Source organism: Bos javanicus, chromosome 12 (assembly GCF_032452875.1).
Source record: "Bos javanicus breed banteng chromosome 12, ARS-OSU_banteng_1.0, whole genome shotgun sequence".
NCBI classification, from domain to species: domain Eukaryota; kingdom Metazoa; phylum Chordata; class Mammalia; order Artiodactyla; family Bovidae; genus Bos; species Bos javanicus.
The window spans coordinates 11,712,653-11,731,019 of record NC_083879.1 but is presented as its reverse complement, the minus strand read 5'-3'; positions in this window follow the sequence as shown (position 1 = coordinate 11,731,019).

The window sequence follows — 18,367 nt, the reverse complement described above, 5'->3', positions numbered from 1 at the left end:
GGCAAGAATACTGGAGAGGGTGGCCTCCAGGCCCTCTTCCAGGGGATCTTCGGCATCCAGGGATCCAACCCAGGGCTCCTGCCGTGTCTTCTGCATTGCAGGCAGATTCTGTATTGCTGAGCCACCAGGAAAGCCCATAGGTAACTAAAATAGAATAGAATAAGGTGAGCAATTCAGTACCCCAATTGCTCGGGACATCTATCAGGTACTTAAGAGCCATCCTCACTCAAAGTCCTATTGGACGGTGCTGCCAGGGTGTCTGCCGGCAAACCAGCCTCGGAGGGAAGGGAGGTGTCTTACTCCAATTGTCAAAGGCCTCCTTGGGCAGGTCTTGGCGTGCACCCTTTTCAGGCCCACAGCAGCCTTGAGAGGTAGAATTACTGCTTCTGTTTACACGTGAGGAAACTGAGGCACAGAGAGCTTAAATAGCATGCTAGTCACCTAGTGATGGAAAGGCAGGTCTGTCTGGTTTCAGAGCTGCTCAGCGCTTCTAGTAAAGTAGAGAATGGAGCAAACAGGAGGAAGAGGCTCCAGTTAAGGGTGCAGTTAGCCCAGGTTCCTGATACAACGAGGCAAAGCGTACACATCTTTTTTTCTTCCTTTTGCCACTTTCGTTGCTTTTTAAAAATCTCTTTCCCTCTCTCATACTCTTTGACTTGCTGTGGTACCCACAGAGGGGTGCCCTGGGATAAAGGAGCAGTCACCCACCTGGGAGCTGAGGCAAAGAGGGCTGCCTTACAAATGCAGCAGCCCGCTCTTTCTTTGGCCTGGCTGGGAAGCAGGGCAGTGGACATCCCAGCCCAGCTCTTGCACGACGGCTGGGAAGTCAGGTCCTCTGGGTTGAAGAAACAGTTTAGCTAATCTTCAGAGAACCTTGTTGTTATTCAGTTGCTCAGTCATGTCTACTCTTTGTGATCCCACATACTGCAGCACACCAGGCTTCCCTGTCCTTTACTATCTCCTGGAGCTTGCTCAAACTCATGTCCCTTGAGTCGGTGATGCCATGCAACCATCTCATCCTCTGCTGCCCCCTTCTTATGCCATCAATCTTTCCCATCATCAGGATCTTTTCCAACGAGTTGGCTCTTCACATCAGGTGGCCAAAGTACTGGAGCTTCAGCATTAGTCCTTTCGATCAATATTCAGGGTTGATTTCCTTTAGGATTGACTGGTTTGATTTCCTTTCAGTCCATGAGCCCACAGAACACTTTTTAGTGGCTATGCCAATTTACTAAGACAGTGACATGAGGATCACCTTACCTCTACCAGGAGAAGTTGGTTGGTTGGTTGGTGTCTTCTGCACCCTACTGTAAGGGAACTCCCTCGCCCAAGCTCTGGGGAGATGGATGGGCAGGGGTCTCAACTCAAAGTGTCACCTCCTCTAGGAAGGGGTCACTTCCGTTCTGGAGAACTACTGCTCCCTCTCTTTCCTAATTATAAATGTAATAGCACTGTGTACCCACCACTGAAAATGAACACATGTTAACGTTCTGTCATTTTTGCTTCAGATTTTTTGATGTGTAACTTATATACAATGAAGTATGCAAATCTTGAGTGCCCAGTTTGGTAAATTCCTGCCTATATGTGTGCTCAGTCCATGCTCGGCCCCTCAGTTGTGTCTGACTCTTTGCGACCCCATGGACTGTAGCCCACCAGGCTCCTCTGTCCATGGGGTTTTCCAGGCATGAATACTGGAATGGGTTGCCATTTCCTTCTCCAGGGGATCTTCCTGATCCAGGGATCAAACCTGTGTCTCGTGCATCTCCTGCTTTGGCAAGTGGATTCAGCACCACCTGGCAAGCCCAAGAATAGTAGCCTTTCCCTTCTCCAGGGGATCTTCCCACCTCAGGGATCGAACCTAGGTCTCCTGCATTGCAGGCAGATTCTTCACCATCTGAGCCACCAGGGAACCTATGTATACCCCCGTGTAATTACTATCTGGATCGAGATACAGTAGTTTGTCATCATCCCAGAAAGGTCTCTATGCCTTTTCCAGTCAATAGCACCTCAAAAGTAACTCCTATTCAGAACAGTAACTCCTCTTCCGAATTCTGCCACCAGGAGTGACTTTTGCCAACTAAAATCGTAGTGTATGTATTATTTCATATCTGACTTCTTTTGTTTAACATTATGACCCTGAGATGCGTCCATGTTGTTGCAGTATGAACCCATCCTCCTGTTGGAGATGTGAGTTGTTATGCTGCTGTTGTTGTTGCAATGTAATGTGATATAACAAGTATTCTTGCACCTGTCTACTGGTATACAAAATCATTGTCTATAGGATATACATCTGGAAAGGGAATAACCAGAATGGCTTGAGGATCTCTAGTCACTGGCTAGTATAAATAAGCTGCTATGTACAGCTTGTACATTTCTTTTGCTGCCCATAAACACTCAATTCTCTTGGGTTGATACGTAGGAGGGAATTTCAGAATCACATGATAGGTGTATGTTTTGCTTTTGAAGATACTGCCAAAGAGTTTTCTGAAGTAGTTGAATGAACTGTCAGCAATGAGAAGAATTCCAGTTGTTCCATATTTGGGTCAATACATGATTCTTGTTCATTTTAGCCATAGCAGTAACTGTGTACTAGTATCTTACTGCGGGTTCTTTTTTCTTCTTCCTGTGACTTTAATTCATACTTCCCTAGTAAGTAAGTAAATTGACCACCTTTTCATATGCTTCACACATTTCTTGGCAAGAGAAGTAGAACAATACAGATACAGTTGAAAACTCCTTTTCCGTCCTTCCAGGTCCCATCCTCTCCCTCCCCAGAGATCAACATGACCATGAATTTGGGAAGTGCCCTCTCAGTCCATGTTTGTGCAACTAAATCGTATGTACACTAAAAAAAAATAGTATTGCTTTGTGTGGTTTTTAAATTTACATAACTAACGCTGAACATGCTTCGTTTTCATTCAACAGTTTTTACATAAGTTGATACACACAGATCTAGTTTATTCACTAAGTCTGCCAAATAGAATTCTATTGGATGACTACAGAACAGTATATTTACCCACTCTCAAGTTGATGGGCACTTAGGGTTGTTTCCCGTCTTTCTCTGTCGCTCACAGTCCTTAGCTAAGCTGCTCTTACCCGTCTCTTAGTGTAAGCATGCGAATCCACTTCTACGTTCATTGTGAATCCTTTCCTAGAACCATACAGAAGGCAGAAGTTAAACCCTCTCTCCCTCGAGCCTTCTGGCCAGGTTTCATTTTCTATTCCAGGGCCTCTGTGGTCGTCAGTTACCTGACCTTAGTGATGAAGGTGGTAAGTGACCATATTGTTCGGGTGTGACCTTGTCTCTCACTGAGGAGGGCTGGGGAGCCTTGTCTTTCATGAGCCCTGAACCCAAATTAGCTATAAAGTCTTTGCAGTATGAGGGCTTCATTGGTGACTCAGATGGTAAAGAATCCGCCTGCAATCTGGGAGATCTGGGTTCAATCCCTGGGTTGGGAAGATCCCTTGGAGGAGGCCATAGCAACTCACTCCAGTATTCTTGCCTGGAGAATCTCCATGTACAGAGAAGCCTGGTGGGCTACAGTCCACGGGGTTGCAAAGAGTTGGACACGACTGAGCGACTAAGCATGGCAACACACTCACTTTACACTATAGTTTACATATATGTCAAGTTCCAGAGGTCATTCGGTCACACAGGTCTGCTTTGAGGAAGACTTGAGGTAGCTTATAATTCTGAAACAGGAAATCACAACTTCTTACATTTTTAAAGACCAGTTCTCTATCTTAATTGGCATCTCTTCCCCTTGCAAACTGTTAACCACTCTCTCCTGAAAGTTTTTCCTGCACATCTGTCTAACCACCTCTCCATTTCTTCTCAGAACCATTTCGTCTCTACTGCATAATTAAAGTCTGAATCCCCTACAACTCTTTCTTCTCACCTATACTCTGGCTGGGCCATCTCATCCCCTATCAAGATTGTAACTAACATTTATAAGTTTTCAAAGTTTTATCTCCAGACAGATTTTTTTCCCCTTAAGCCTCTAAAATCCAATCAGCAAAAGACTCCTAGCATTCCTTTACAGGTGTTATATGGAAGAAACTTTTGTTTCCTAATGTCGGTTCTCCCCTTCAGACCCATGGATTCCTGAAATAAAGACTGTATTTCTCAACTGCCCTTGCAGTTGTGAGTGGTCATGTGACTTAATTCTGGACCAGAGGTTCTGGGCAGATACTCTATGCAAATCTTTGAGATGTAGCCTCAAGGGAAGGGGACAGGCACCCTTGTCCTCGCTACTCCGGATGGAGACTTGAAGCTGGATTTCACACCATGAGCTGGAAGCTGTATATTGAGGATGCTGGTGAAAGGATAGAAGAATTCCAGAGCCTTATTTCCTGCCGCCCCCATACCAACCAAATCCAAGAATACCAACACCTACATGAGAGAAAAACAAAAAACAGTGTCCATCTGTGTAAGCCACTACTGTGGGGATTTCTGACCCTTATAGCTGAACTTCATCCTAACACCTAATACTTCGCACAAATCTCACCAGGAGCCCATCATCTCTGGACGAGTAAGAGATAGGCATTTCCTTATTGCTTAAGCAGGTTTGGATTATGTTTCATTGACTATATTAGTTTTCTAGGGCTGCCATAACCAAATACCACAGACTGGGTGGTTACAACAAAAGAATTATATTATCTTACAGTTCTGGAGGCCAGAAGTGCAAAACCAAGGGGTCAGCAGGGTTGGTTCCTTCTGAAGGCTGTGAGGCAGAATCAGTCCCACGCCTCTCCCCAAGCTTCCGGAGGTTTCCTGGTCTGCAGATGCATCACTCTGATCCCTGATCCATCTTCACATGGCCTTTTCCCTGTGTGTCTTTGTCTGTATCCCTTCTCATCTTCTTAAGGACACAGTCATATTAGATTAGGGTTCACCCTAATTCAGTATGTGTGTGTGTGCGCTCAGTCATGTAGCAACTGCAGTCCCCCATGAACTGTAGCCCACTGGGTTCCTCCATCTGTGGGATTTTCCAGGCAAGAATACTGGAGCCGCGTGCCATTTCCTACTCCAGGGAATCTTCTCAACCCAGAGATCCAACCCACGTCTCTTGTGTCTCCTGCATTGGCAGGAAGATTCTTTAACACTTGTGCTACCTGGGAAGCTCTGTACTACCTTGACTTACGTTGATTACATCTATGCTGCTGCTAAGTCACTTCAGTCGTGTCCGACTCTGTGCAACCCCATAGGCGGCAACCCACCAGGCTCCCCTGTCCCTAGGATTCTCCAGGCAAGAACACTGGAGTGGGTTGCCACTTCCTTCGCCAATGCATGAAAGTGAAAAGTGAAAGTGAAGTCGCTCAGTCGTGTCCGACTCTTAGCAACCCCATGGTCTGCAGCCTACCAGGCTCCTCCGTCCATGGGATTTTCCAGGCAAGAGTACTGGAGTGGGGTGCCATTGCCTTCTCCTGATTACATCTATAAAAAGCCTATTGCCAAACAAGGTCCCATTCACAGGTATGAGGGCTGAGGACTTCAACATATCGTTGGGGGCTAGCAGGGGGTTAAATTCAACTCACAACAGTGCTATAAGTAAAAAAATTGACCTATAATAGTGAAAATCATCTTGCAGAAGAAATTAAAGTTACACTATCTGATTTTAAGACTTCCTTTAAAGTTAAAGTTATTAAAATTGTATTATTGGCAAGGATTGCCAATACCAGAAAAAAGTTCAGAAATAAATGCACGCATATTTGGTTAATTGATTTATGAGAAAGGTGTCAATGCAATTCAACAAGGAAATAAAAATCTTTTCAACAAGTGGTGCTGGAATAACTAGATATCTGTACAGAAGAAAAATGAACAATAAAACTTACTGTACACTCTATATAAAAAGTAACTTGAGATAGATCATAGACCTAAACATAAAAGCTATATGTACAGAGCTTCTAGAAGAAAACATAAGCACGTATACTCAAGGCTTGGATATAGGGGAAGATTTTTAAACAGTATATAAATGACACTAATCATTTTTTAATTGAGAAATCAGACCATCAGAATTTTCAAATTTTGTTCATTAGATACCACAAAAATAAAAAGGCAAGCCACAGACTGAAAGAAAATATTGAAATTTATACATCTCACAGGATTTGCTTTTAGAACATAGGAAGATCATCTATTAATACAAACTAAGAAGTTGGACTGTGAAGAAAGCTGAGCACCGAAGAACTGATGCTTTTGAACTGTGGTGTTGGAGAAGACTCCTGAGAGTCCCTTGGACTGCAAGGAGATCAAACCAGTCCATTCTAAAGGAGATCAGTCCTGGGTGTTCTTTGGAAGGACTGATGCTAAAGCTGAAACTCCAGTACTTTGGCCACCTCATGTGAAGAGTTGACTCATTGGAAAAGACTCTGATGCTGGGAGGGACTGGGGGCAAGAGGAGAAGGGGATGACAGAGGATGAGATGGCTGGATGGCATCACCGACTCGATGGACGTGAGTTTGAGTGAACTCCAGGAGTTGGTGATGGACAGGGACGCCTAGTGTGCTGCAATTCATGGGATCGAAAGAGTTGGACACGACTGAGCAACTGAACTGAACTGAACTGAAGAAGAAGATAAACAACCTAGGGGAACAAAACATGGACAAAACATTTGAACACACATCTCACAAAAAAAGATATAGGAATGACTAAGAAACACATGAGAAGTCCAACATGGGATGACCCTGTGGTCTAGCAATTCTCATACATTTTTGTCCAAGGAAAAAATATATGTAGGAATGAATTTTTATTCATAATAACCAAACACTGGTGACAACCCAAATGTCCATCAACAGAATAGAAGCACAACTGTGTGTGTCTACCAGAATACAGCTCAGCAAAGAAGAAGCAAACTACTGAGACACTCAACCACATGGACAAAACTTAGAGATATGGTGCTCGCCAAAGGATGCTGCAGCGGGCGGGATAACAGCCCTCAAAGACATCCAGCTCTAATCCCCGAGACCACATGGCAGAAGGGAAGGTGGGTGATGGGGGGAGGCTGTGCTTGTGTGCAGGCAGGAGGTCACTAAAAAGTCTCTGTACTTCCACACATTTTGTTGTGAACCTAAATCATTCTTCATAACAAAGTCTACTTAAAAAAACAAAACAGTAAATGAAGTCATGGCATAGAAACAAGGGATCTTTCAAAGAAAGAAAACTACCTACCTCCATGTGACTTTTTTCAATTATCTCAGGATAATCACAGAGAAAGCACTGGCAACCCACTCTGGTGTTCTTGCCTGGAGAATCCCAGGGACGGGGGAGCCTGGTGGGCTGCCATCTATAGGGTCGCACAAAGTCGGACACGACTGAAGTGACTTAGCAGCAGGATAATCAACATGCAATAAACTGCACAAGCTTTGAGTGAACAATCTGGTAAGTTTTGGCTTCTGTTCGCAAGGTAGGGAACGTAGCCACCACCCCCAGAGTTTTCTCCTGTCCTGTTGTCATCCCCTCCAGCCCCATTCCCAGGCAACTGATCTGCTTTCTGTCACTCTAGATTAGTTTCCATTTTCTAGGATTTTAAATAAATGGAATCATACATTTATTTGTATGTACCCTCCTTCTGTAATTATTTTGAGCCTTTTCCATGTTGTGGTGTTTATCAATCATTCACTCATTTTTTATTGCTAAATAATATTCCACTGTATGGATATACCACAGTTTATCTCTTCACCAGTTGATGGAGATTTTGGTTGTTTCTAGTTTTGAGTATTATAAACAAAGCTGATACACAAGTATGGGCAGATGGTTTTGTTTCTCTTAGAAATACCTCAGAGTAAAAAGACTGGATCATAAGGTAGGTATGCATTTAACTTTTAACTACTAAAGAAAGAAAAGCACTTTAATATGATTTTAAACCAAGACAACACACAGCGAGTCTCAGGCAGTCTCAAGACAGGACTTTCCCTAGTGCCAGATTCTGTGACTTTCTGCTGCCACCATCTGGGGAGCACAAAGAGGAGACAGCTGTCCTCAGAAGTTCACTCCCAGGACCAAGATCTGTCCTGCCTTCTCTGATCTCTCTAGCTATGTTGCCCCCATCCACAAACCCACAGCCCACTGCCCGTTCGTAAGCCACTTGCCGAACTTGATTATGCTCACGCATGCTTAGTTGTGCTAAGTCCTGTCCAACTCTGCGACCTCGTGGACTATAGCCACGGGGTTGCAAAGAGTCTGTCCATGGGATATCCCAGGCAAGAATACTGAAATGGGTTGCCATTTCCTCTTCCAGGGGGATCTTCCCAACCCAGGAGTTGAACCCACGTGTCTGCATCTCCTGCATTGGCAGGTGGATTCTTTACCACTGTGCTACCTGCAAAGCCCCTAACTTGATTATAGAGATGGATTTGAACGGTTAAAGCCACAAACAGAACTCTATGGGAAGGAGCAAGAACATGGGCGTAAACCTACTCTCCAGTGCTTTGTAGCACCTTAAAGTCACAGAGGAAAAAAGAAATTCGAACGCTGGAATTGAGCTAGCACTCTTTTTTAAACCCAAACCAGCGTGGCAAGTTGTAGGGGTGTTTTTTAATTCCAGCATCAGGCACCTGGTAAGTATTCCATTTGCATTTGAATGAGCAAATGACTACCACACAGTCACACAGAGATGCAGTTGGTTCAAGGCAGGAGCAAGTAATGAACTAGGGGTTCAGAAGGCCTGGACTCCAGTGCTTGTCTTGCTGTTAAGCTGCCTGTGTACTATGAGAAGGACACGGAACTTTTCTGAGCTTCAGTTTCCTTAAATATAAGATAAGAAAATAACATGATGTCTTTAGCTTTGGGGGCATTTAAATAAGATGACGCATGCAAAAGCCCTTTTAAAAATGTCTACCTTTACAAAATTTATTTTGTAATACAAATGTATTAGCAAATAAAAACAGTCATACAACATGGCCTTTTTTACATCGTATCCCTGGGTCAGGAAGATCCCCTAAAGAAGGGAATGGCAACCCACTCCAGTTTTCTTACCTGGAGAATCCCATGGACAGAGGAGCCTTTCGGGCTACAGTCCATGGGGTTGCAAAGAGTCGGACATGTCTGAGTGACTAGGCCATCCCCAATACCCAGGGTTTATTTTAGATGAACATTTGATCTGGGTTGGGGTTAGGGGACATGACTGTAGATGGGAAGTGACAAACGATGGCCCTCTGAGGTCTGGACAGTGGATTCTCCATCTTCTACATTCCATCACACTGTTTTGTGCATTCCATCGGGATCAGTTGACTCTTTCCTGTGTTTTAACACAAAATCTCACATGGGTAGAAATGAATAAATGGGGACTTCCCCATTGGTAGGCAGATTTTTAACCAACTGAGCTACCAGGGAATCCCTGGGGACTTCCCAGGTGGCGCTAATAGTAAAGAACCTACCTATTAATGCAGGAGATGTAAGAGACTCGGGTTCAATCCCTGGGTCAGGAAGATCCCCTGCAGGAGGCCATGGCAACCCACTGCAGGATTCTTGCATGGAGAATCCCATGGACAGAGGAGCTTGGCAGGCTACGGTCCATAGGGTCGCAAGGAGTCGGACATGACTAAAACGACTTAGCAGTTGCAATGCAGAGGGTGCAGGAACTAAGATCCCATTTGCTGCGTAGCTACTGAGCCCACACACCACAGCTAGAGAGCCTCCAGGCCACAGTGAAACACTCTGCATGAGGTAACGAAAATCACTCTTGTGGCAACAGAGACCCAAAGCAGCGAAATAAATAAATGAATAAATTTAAATGGTTAAGATGGTAAATTTTTACAAAAGAAAGACATGAATAAATAAACACAAATTTAGCAGACACACCACCAGCATTGACATGTGGAGAAAAATAGAGAGAAGAATACAAAATTTCCTTTTGATTTTACCAGAATCCCCTGGTAGGGAAAACTTCAAAATAATCATACTAATTGCAATGAAATATAAATAAGGCGGTGATAGGTTTTTCAATTAAAAAAAAAAAAAAGCGGACCAGCTACAGGGTTCCCAGGGCAGTAAAAGTAACATTACTCATGACCCCACCCTTTGGAGACGAATCTGCTACAAAGCTATCCTCTTCTCTTTCTAGATGATACTTTCATACTCTTGAAATACTTTGAAAAGATGACTTTTCGAGAAGGAAATGCAGTTTAACTTTTTAAAAATTGAGAGTTTGGGTAACCTTGCATGAAAAAGAATCAATGAAAGCAGGTTCTATGTTGTCAACATAGTAGGAAATTTTTGCGTTCGATAAAACCTCATACTGTAAGTAGAATCCAGTAACATAACATGTTCAATGGGAAAAAATGATCAGTGTGAGCATCGAACATTTAAGCTCTCTCACTGAATGTGTCCCGACGTCCGCAGCTGTTCTTTGGATCCTTCCTGAAGCATGCAAACATAACTACCAGCAGGATTTTGTTCTCTAACTTCACTGAATAGAAAAAGGACTTCTTGGAGAAAAGTTTATTGAGTAACAGGGAAAAGGGAACAAATCTCTGAATCTGGATCATCTTGCTGTTTCTAGTAAGCAAAAATGCGTTTTAATTTTCTTTTTCTTTTTAAAAAAAATGTCTGCTGTAAAGCAAGGTAATTTGGTTATACACACACACATATATATATATACACATTTTTAAAATATTCTTTTCCATTATGGTTTATCATTATTGTTGTTCAGTTCTTCAGTCGTGTCTGACTTTTTGTGACCCCATGGATTACAGTACTCCAGGCTTCTCTGTTCTTCACCATCTCCCAGTGTTCGCTCAAACTCATGTCTATTGAGTCAGTTATGCCATCCAACCATCTCATCCTCTGTCATCCCCTTCTCCTCCTGCCCTCAATCTTTCCTAGCATCAGGATCTTTCCCAGTGAGTCAGTTCTTTGCATCAGGTAACCAACGTATTGGAGATTCAGCTTCAGCATCAGTCTTTCCAATGAATATTGGGGTTGATTTCCTTTAGGATTGACTGGTTTGATCTCCTTGCTGTTCAAGGGGCTTATCATAGGATAATGAGTATAGTTATCCATGCTACACAGTAAGGCCTTACTGTTTACAAAGATGCTTTTCAAAAACATCTGCCATGGAGTAACTCAGAGTGGGCTCCCCTGGCCATGTAATGACAGTTTAATATCATCTTCTTCATAGACAATGTAGATCAGTGGTTCTCACACTTGAGAGAGTCTCAGAAACATATGGAGCTGTTAAAACCCACATCACTGGGCCCACACCCTAGAGTTTCCAATCCAGCCTATCTGTAACACAGCCCAGGAATCTGCATTTCTAACAGATTCCCAGGTGAAGCTGCTGCTGATGGTCCAGAGACCACACTTTGAGAACCACTGGTATACATTACCTTAGCTGAACTGGGTGATTCTGTGAGCATCTATGAGCATCATTCCAATACCCAAAAGGAAAAAAATCAATTATAAAATGTACAGAAAGGCAGTTACACAAAAATTATGTTTATTAATATATATGGATGTTTGTATCTTCCTTTTAAGTACATGGTTTATAAAGCATAGTCTTTTTAAAATCTGTGAAAGCAATGAGTAGAAATCCACAAGTTAATGAAACAACTCTAGGAAAAGCAGAAAATGTACCAAAAGCAGGAAGAACTTAATAGCATTATAGAAAGGAATCCAGTCCTCAATCAGCACCATTTAGAGCACAATAATTCATCAAATCCTCGTGTTCAAAGATGGTAAACTAGTGAGGTGGCCCAAAGAAGAGAATTAACTTGGTGCCTCGTTGTCTCGGGAAAAGACCTCTAAATGCGTCATTGTGACAAGATGTTCACACACTCCTAGGGCAGTGATATATTTTCAATTAATGTATCAAACAAGGTTAATATGTCATAATGGCAGGACAACAAGTTCGGCAACCTCAGCCGTGTGGAACCCAAACTGACATCCCTTCCGAGGAAGACACCAAGTTTCATAAGCTATGAGAAAGGAATAGACTTGAAATTCCCACTGATGAAACCAGGTGGACTATTAGGGGGAACACTGACTGAAACCGCTCACCCTGGCCAGGCACCATGGTCGCCATTTGCGTGAGTTATATTACAACAGTCACCATTTGCGTGAGTTATATTACAACAGGATGTAGTTATATTACAACAGGACATCCTGGCCAGGGACATGGAACTAACAAGCCACCACCAACTGAAAGAATCTGGGAAAGGTTAAAAGGAGAGAGGAGATGCCAGTCCATCTGCCCTTCCAGAATCCTTCTCGCTGGCATCCATTTTGGCTGAAATGCGTGTGTTGCCAGGAAGGACCCTGAGTCACAGTGATTGGCAAGAGACGACCCGGAAGCTAATCCCACTCCCATAAAACCCGAGACTGTGGGCCACGTGGCAGAGCAGTCCTGGGCTCCCTTACACTACTGCTCTCTGCCCAGGCCCCCTTGCTAATACAGTCTGTCACTTTGTCAGCATGTGTGTATTGTTGGACAGTTCATTTCCACGTGTTAGTTCAGTTCAGTTCAGTGGCTCAGTCATGTCTCACTGTTTGTGACCCCATGAACCGCAGCACACCAGGCCTCCATGTCCATCGCCAACTCCTGGAGTTACACAAACTCATGTCCACTGAGTCGGTGATGCCATCTAACCACTCATCCTCTGTCGTCCTCTTCTCATCCCGCCTTCAATCTTTCCCAGCATCAGGGTCTTTTCCAATGAGTCAGCTCTTCACATCAGGTGGCCAAAGTATTGGATTTTCAGCTTCAACATCAGACCTTCCAATGAACACCCTGGACAGGTCTCCTTTAGGATGGATTGATTAGATCTCCTTGCAGGCCAAGGGACTCTCAAGAGTCTTCTCCAACACCACAGTTCAAAAGCATCAATTCTTTGGTGCTCAGCTTTCTTCATAGTCCAACCCTCACATCCATACATGACTGCTGGAAAAACCAAAGCCTTGACTAGATGGACCTTTGTTGTCAAAGTAATATCTCTGCTTTTTAATGTGCTATCTATGTTAGTCATAACTTTCCTTCCAAGGAGTAAGCGTCTTTTAATTTCATGGCTGCAATCACCATCTGCAGTGATTTTGGAGCCCCCGAAAAATAAAGTCTGACACTGTTTCCACTGTTTCCCCATCTATTTGCCATGAAGTAATGGGACCAGATGCCATGATCTTAGTTTTCTGAATGTTGAGCTTTAAGCCAACCTTTTCACTCTCCTCTTTCACTTTCATCATGAGGCTCTTTAGTTCCTCTTCACTTTCTGCCATAAGGGTGGTGTCATCTGCATATCTGAGGTTATTGATAGTTCTCCCAGCAATCTTGATTCCAGCTTGTGCTTCCTCCAGCCCAGCATTTCTCATGATGTACTCTGCATATTAAGTTAAATAAGCTGGGTGACAATATACAGCCTTGACAAACTCCTTTCCCGACTTGGAACCAGTCTGTTGTTCCATGTCCAGTTCTAACTGTTGCTTTCTGACCTGCATACAGGTTTCTCAGGAGGCAGGTTAGGTGGTCGGGTATGCCCATCTCTTTCAGAATTTTCCGCAGTTTATCATGATCCATGAAGTCAAAGGTTTTGGCATAGTCAATAAAGCAGAAATAGATATTTTTCTGGAACTCTCTCACTTTTTTGATGATCCAGCGGATGTTGGCAATTTGATTTCTGGTTCTTCTGCCTTTTCTAAAACCAGCTTGAACATCTGGAAGTTCACAGTTCATGTATTGTTGAAGCCTGGCTTGGAGAATTTTGAGCATTACTTTGCTAGCATGTGAAATGAGTGCAATTGTGTGGTAGTTTGAGCATTCTTTGGCATTGCCTTTCTTTGGGATTGGAATGAAAACTGACCTTTTCTAGTCCTGTGGCCACTGCTGTTTTCCAAATTTGCTGGCATATTGAGTGCAGCACTTTCACAGCATCATCTTTCAGGATTTGAAATAGCTCAACTGGAATTTCATCACCTCCACTTGCTTTGTTTGTAGTGATGCTTCCTAAAGCCCACTTGACTTCACATTCCAGGATGTCTGGCTCTAAGTGAGTGATTACACTATCGTGATTATCTGGTTCGTGAAGATCTTTTTTGTACACTTCTTCTGTGTATTCTTGCCAGCTCATCTTAATATCTTCTGCTTCTGTCAGGTCCATACCACTTCTGTCCTTTATTGAGCCGATCTTTGCATGAAATGTTCCCTTGGTATCTCTAACTTTCTTGAAGAGATCTCTAGTCTTTCCCATTCTGCTGTTTTCCTCTATTTCTTTGCATTGATAGATGAGGAAGGCTTTCTTATCTCTCTTTGGTATTCTTTGGAATTCTGCATTCAGATGCTCATATCTTTCCTTTTCTCTTTTGTCTTTTGTTTCTCTTTTCACAGCTCTTTGTAAGGCCTCCCCAGACAGCCATTTTGCTTTTTTGCATTTCTTTAACTTGGTGATGGTCTTGATCCCTGTCTCCTGTACAGTGTCATGAACCTCCATCCATAGTTCATCAGGCACTCTATCTATCAGATCTAGTCCCTTAAATCTGTTTCTCGCTCCCACTGTATAATCATAAGGGATTTGATTTAGGTCATACCTGAATGGTCTAGTGATTTTCCCCACTTTCTTCAATTTAAGTCTGAATTTGGCAATAAGGAGTTCATGATCTGAGCCACAGTCAGCTCCCAGTCTTGTTTTTGCTGACTGTATAGAGCTTCTGCATCTTTGGCTGCAAAGAATATAATCAATTTGATTTTGGTGTTGATCATCTGGTGATGTCCATGTATAGAGTCTTCTCTTGTGTTGTTGGAAGAGGGTGTTTGCTATGACCAGTGCATTTTCTTGGCAAAACTCTATTAGTCTTTGCCCTGCTTCATTCCGTATTCCAAGGCCAAATTTGCCTGTTACTCCAGGTATTTCTTGACTTCCTACTTTTGCATTCCAGTACCCTAGAATGAAAGGGACATCTTTTTTGGGTGTTAGTTCTAAAAGGTCCTGTAGGTCTTTATAGAACCATTCAACTTCAGCTTCTTCAGCGTTACTGGTTGGGGCATAGACTTGGATTACCATGATATTGAATGGTTAGCCTTGGAAATGAACGGAGATCATTCTGTCGTTTTTGAGACTGCATCCAAGTACTGCATTTCGGACTCTTTTGTTGACTATGAGGGCTACTCCATTTCTTTAAGGGATTCCTGCCCACAGTAGTAGATATAAAGGTCATCTGAGTTAAATTCACCCATTCCAGTCCATTTAACTTCGCTGGTTCCTAGAATGTCGACATTCACTCTTGCCATCTCTTGTTTGACCACTTCCAATTTGCCTTGATTCATGGACCTGACATTCCAGGTTCCTATGCAATATTGCTCTTTACAGCATCGGACCTTGCTTCTATCACCAGTCACATCCACGACTGGGTGTTGCTTTTTCTTTGGCTCCATCCCTTCATTCTTTCTGGAGTGATTTCCCCAGTGTTCTCCAGTAGCATGTTGGGCACCAACTGACCTGGCAAGTTCATCCTTCAGTGTCCCTATCTTTTTGCCTTTTCATACTGTTCATGGGGTTCTCAAGTCAAGAATAGTCAAGTGGTTTGCCATTCCCTTTTCCAGTGGACCACATTCTGTCAGACCTCTCCACCATGACCCACCCATCTTGGGTTGCCCCATGGGCATGGCTTAGTTTCATTGAGTTAGACAAGGCTGTGGTCCTAGTGTGGTTAGATTGACTAGTTTTCTGTGGTTATGGTTTCAGTGTGTCTGCCCTCTGATGCCCTCTTGCAACACCTACCGTCTTACTTGGGTTTGTCTTACCTTGGACATGGGGTATCTCTTGACAGCTGCTTCAGCAAAGCGCAGCTGCTGCTCCTTACCTTGAATGAGGGGTATCTCCTCACTGCCGCCCCTCCTGACCTTGAACGTGGAATAGCTCCTCTAGGCCCTCCTGCACCCGCGCAGTCACCGCTCCTTGGACGTGGGGCTCCTCCTCTCGGCTGCCACCCCTGGCCTGGGGTGGGGGTAGCTCCTCTCAGCTGCTCCTGCGCTGTTGCTGCCTGGCACTCTCGTCCGCTGCCCCTGACCTCAGACACAGGGTAGCTCCTGTCGGCTGCCGCCCCTGACCACGGACGTGGTAGGGGTACATTTTATATGTAGTAGTGTCAATAACAGAGAAGGCAATGGCACCCCACTCCAGCACTCTTGCCTGGAAAATCCCATGGACGGAGGAGCCTGGTGGGCTGCAGTCCATGCAGTCGCCAAGAGTCGGACAAGACTCAGCGACTTCACTTTCACTTTTCACTTTTATGCATTGGAGAAGGAAATGGCAACCCACTCCAGTGTTCTTGCCTGGAGAATCCCAGGGACGGGGGAGCCTGGTGGGCTGCCGTCTATGGGGTCGCACAGAGTCAGACATGACTGAAGCGACTTAGCAGCAGCAGCAGCAGCAGTGTTAATAAATATTGTATATGGCAATCTCAATCTCCCAATTTATCCCTCTCCCCCTTTATTCCCTGGTAACCCTAAGTTTGTTTACTGCATCTTTGACTCCACTTCTGTTCTGTAAATAAGTTAATTGTACTTTTTTTTTTTTTTTTAGATTCCACATAAAAGTGAAATGGCAACCCAGTCCAGTGTTCTTGCCTGAAGAATTCCATGGACAGAGGAGCCTGGCGGGTTACAGTTCATGGGGTTGCAAAAGAGCTGGACACGACTGAAGTGATTTAGCATGCAGCAAGCAGCACAGAGACTGAGACAGACTGTGTTTGAGTGTCTCCTGAGGAGGTACGGGTCAGCAGTGGACTGCTGCAAGGGAAGCAGACCTGGGTGTGGCATAACCCTTCTTGAAGGAGGTCGCCATTAACCCCACCATAGAGCTGCCAGAACTTACACAGGACTGGGGAAACAGTCTCTTGGAGGGGACAAACAAAACCTTGTGTGCACCAGGACCCAGGAGAAAGGAGCAGTGAGCCCACAAGAGACTGACCCAGCCTTGCCCATGACTCTCCAGGAGTCTCTGGCAGAGGCATCGGTCAGTGGTGGCCTGCTACAAGGTTGGGGGCACTGAGTGCAGCAATGTCTGCATGGGACCTTTTGAAGGAGGCCGCCATTATCTTCATTACCTCCACCATAGTTTGGCCTCAGGTCAAACAACAGGGAGGGAACACAGCCTCAACCATCCACAGAAAATTGAATTAAAGATTTACTGAGCAGGGCCCCGCCCATCAGAACAAGACCCAGTTTCCCCTTCAGTCAGTCTCTGCCATCAAGAAGCTTCCATAAGCCTCTTATCCTTCTCCATCAGAGGACAGACAGACTGAAAATCACTATCACAGAAAACTAACCAATCTAATCACATGGACCACAGCCTTGTCTAACTCAATGAAACTATGAGCCATGCCATGTAGGGCCATCCAAGATGGGTCATGGTGGAGAGTTATGACAAAACGTGGTCCACTGGAAAAGGGAATGGCAAACCAGTTGACTATTCTTGACTTGAGAACCCCATGAACAGTATGAAAAGGCAAAAAGATAGGACACTGAAAGGTGAACTCACAAGGTCAGTTGGTGCCGAGCATGCTACTGGAGAACAGTGGGGAAATCACTCCAGAAAGAATGAAGAGACAGAGCCAAAGAAAAAACAACACCCAGTCGTGGATGTGACTGGTAATGGAAGTAAAGTCCAATGCTGTAAAGAGCAATATTGCATAGGAACCTGAAATGTTAGGTCCGTGAATCAAAGCAAATTGGAAGTGGTCAAACAGGAGATGGCGACAGTGAACATCGACATTCTAGGAATCAGTGAACTGAAATGGACTGGAATGGGTGAATTTAACTCAGATGACCCTTATATCTACTACTGTGGGCAGGAATCCCTTAGAAGAAATGGAGTAGCCCTCATAGTCAACAAAAGAGTCCGAAATGCAATACTTGGATGCAGTCTCAAAAACGACAGAATGATCTCTGTTCATTTCCAAGGCTAACCATTCAATATCACAGTAATCTTAGTCTATGCCCCGACCAGTAATGCTGAAGAAGCTGAAGTTGAATGGTTCTATAAAGATCTACAGGACCTTTTAGAACTAACACCCAAAAAAGATGTCCCTTTCATTTTAGGGTACTGGAATGCAAAAGTAGGAAGTCAAGAAATACCTGGAGTAACAGGCAAATTTGGCCTTGGAGTGTAGAATGAAGCAGGGCAAAGGCTAATAAAGTTTTGCCAAGAGAACACACTGGTCATTGCAAACACCCTCTTCCAACAACACAGGAGATGACTGTACACATGTACATCACCAGATGGTCAACACCAAAATCAGATTGATTATATTCTTTGCAGCCAAAGATGGCTATATACAGTCAGCAAAAACAAGACCGGGAGCTGACTGTGGCTCAGATCATGAACTCCTTATTGCCAAATTCAGACTTAAATTGAAGAAAGTGGAGAAAACCACTAGACTATT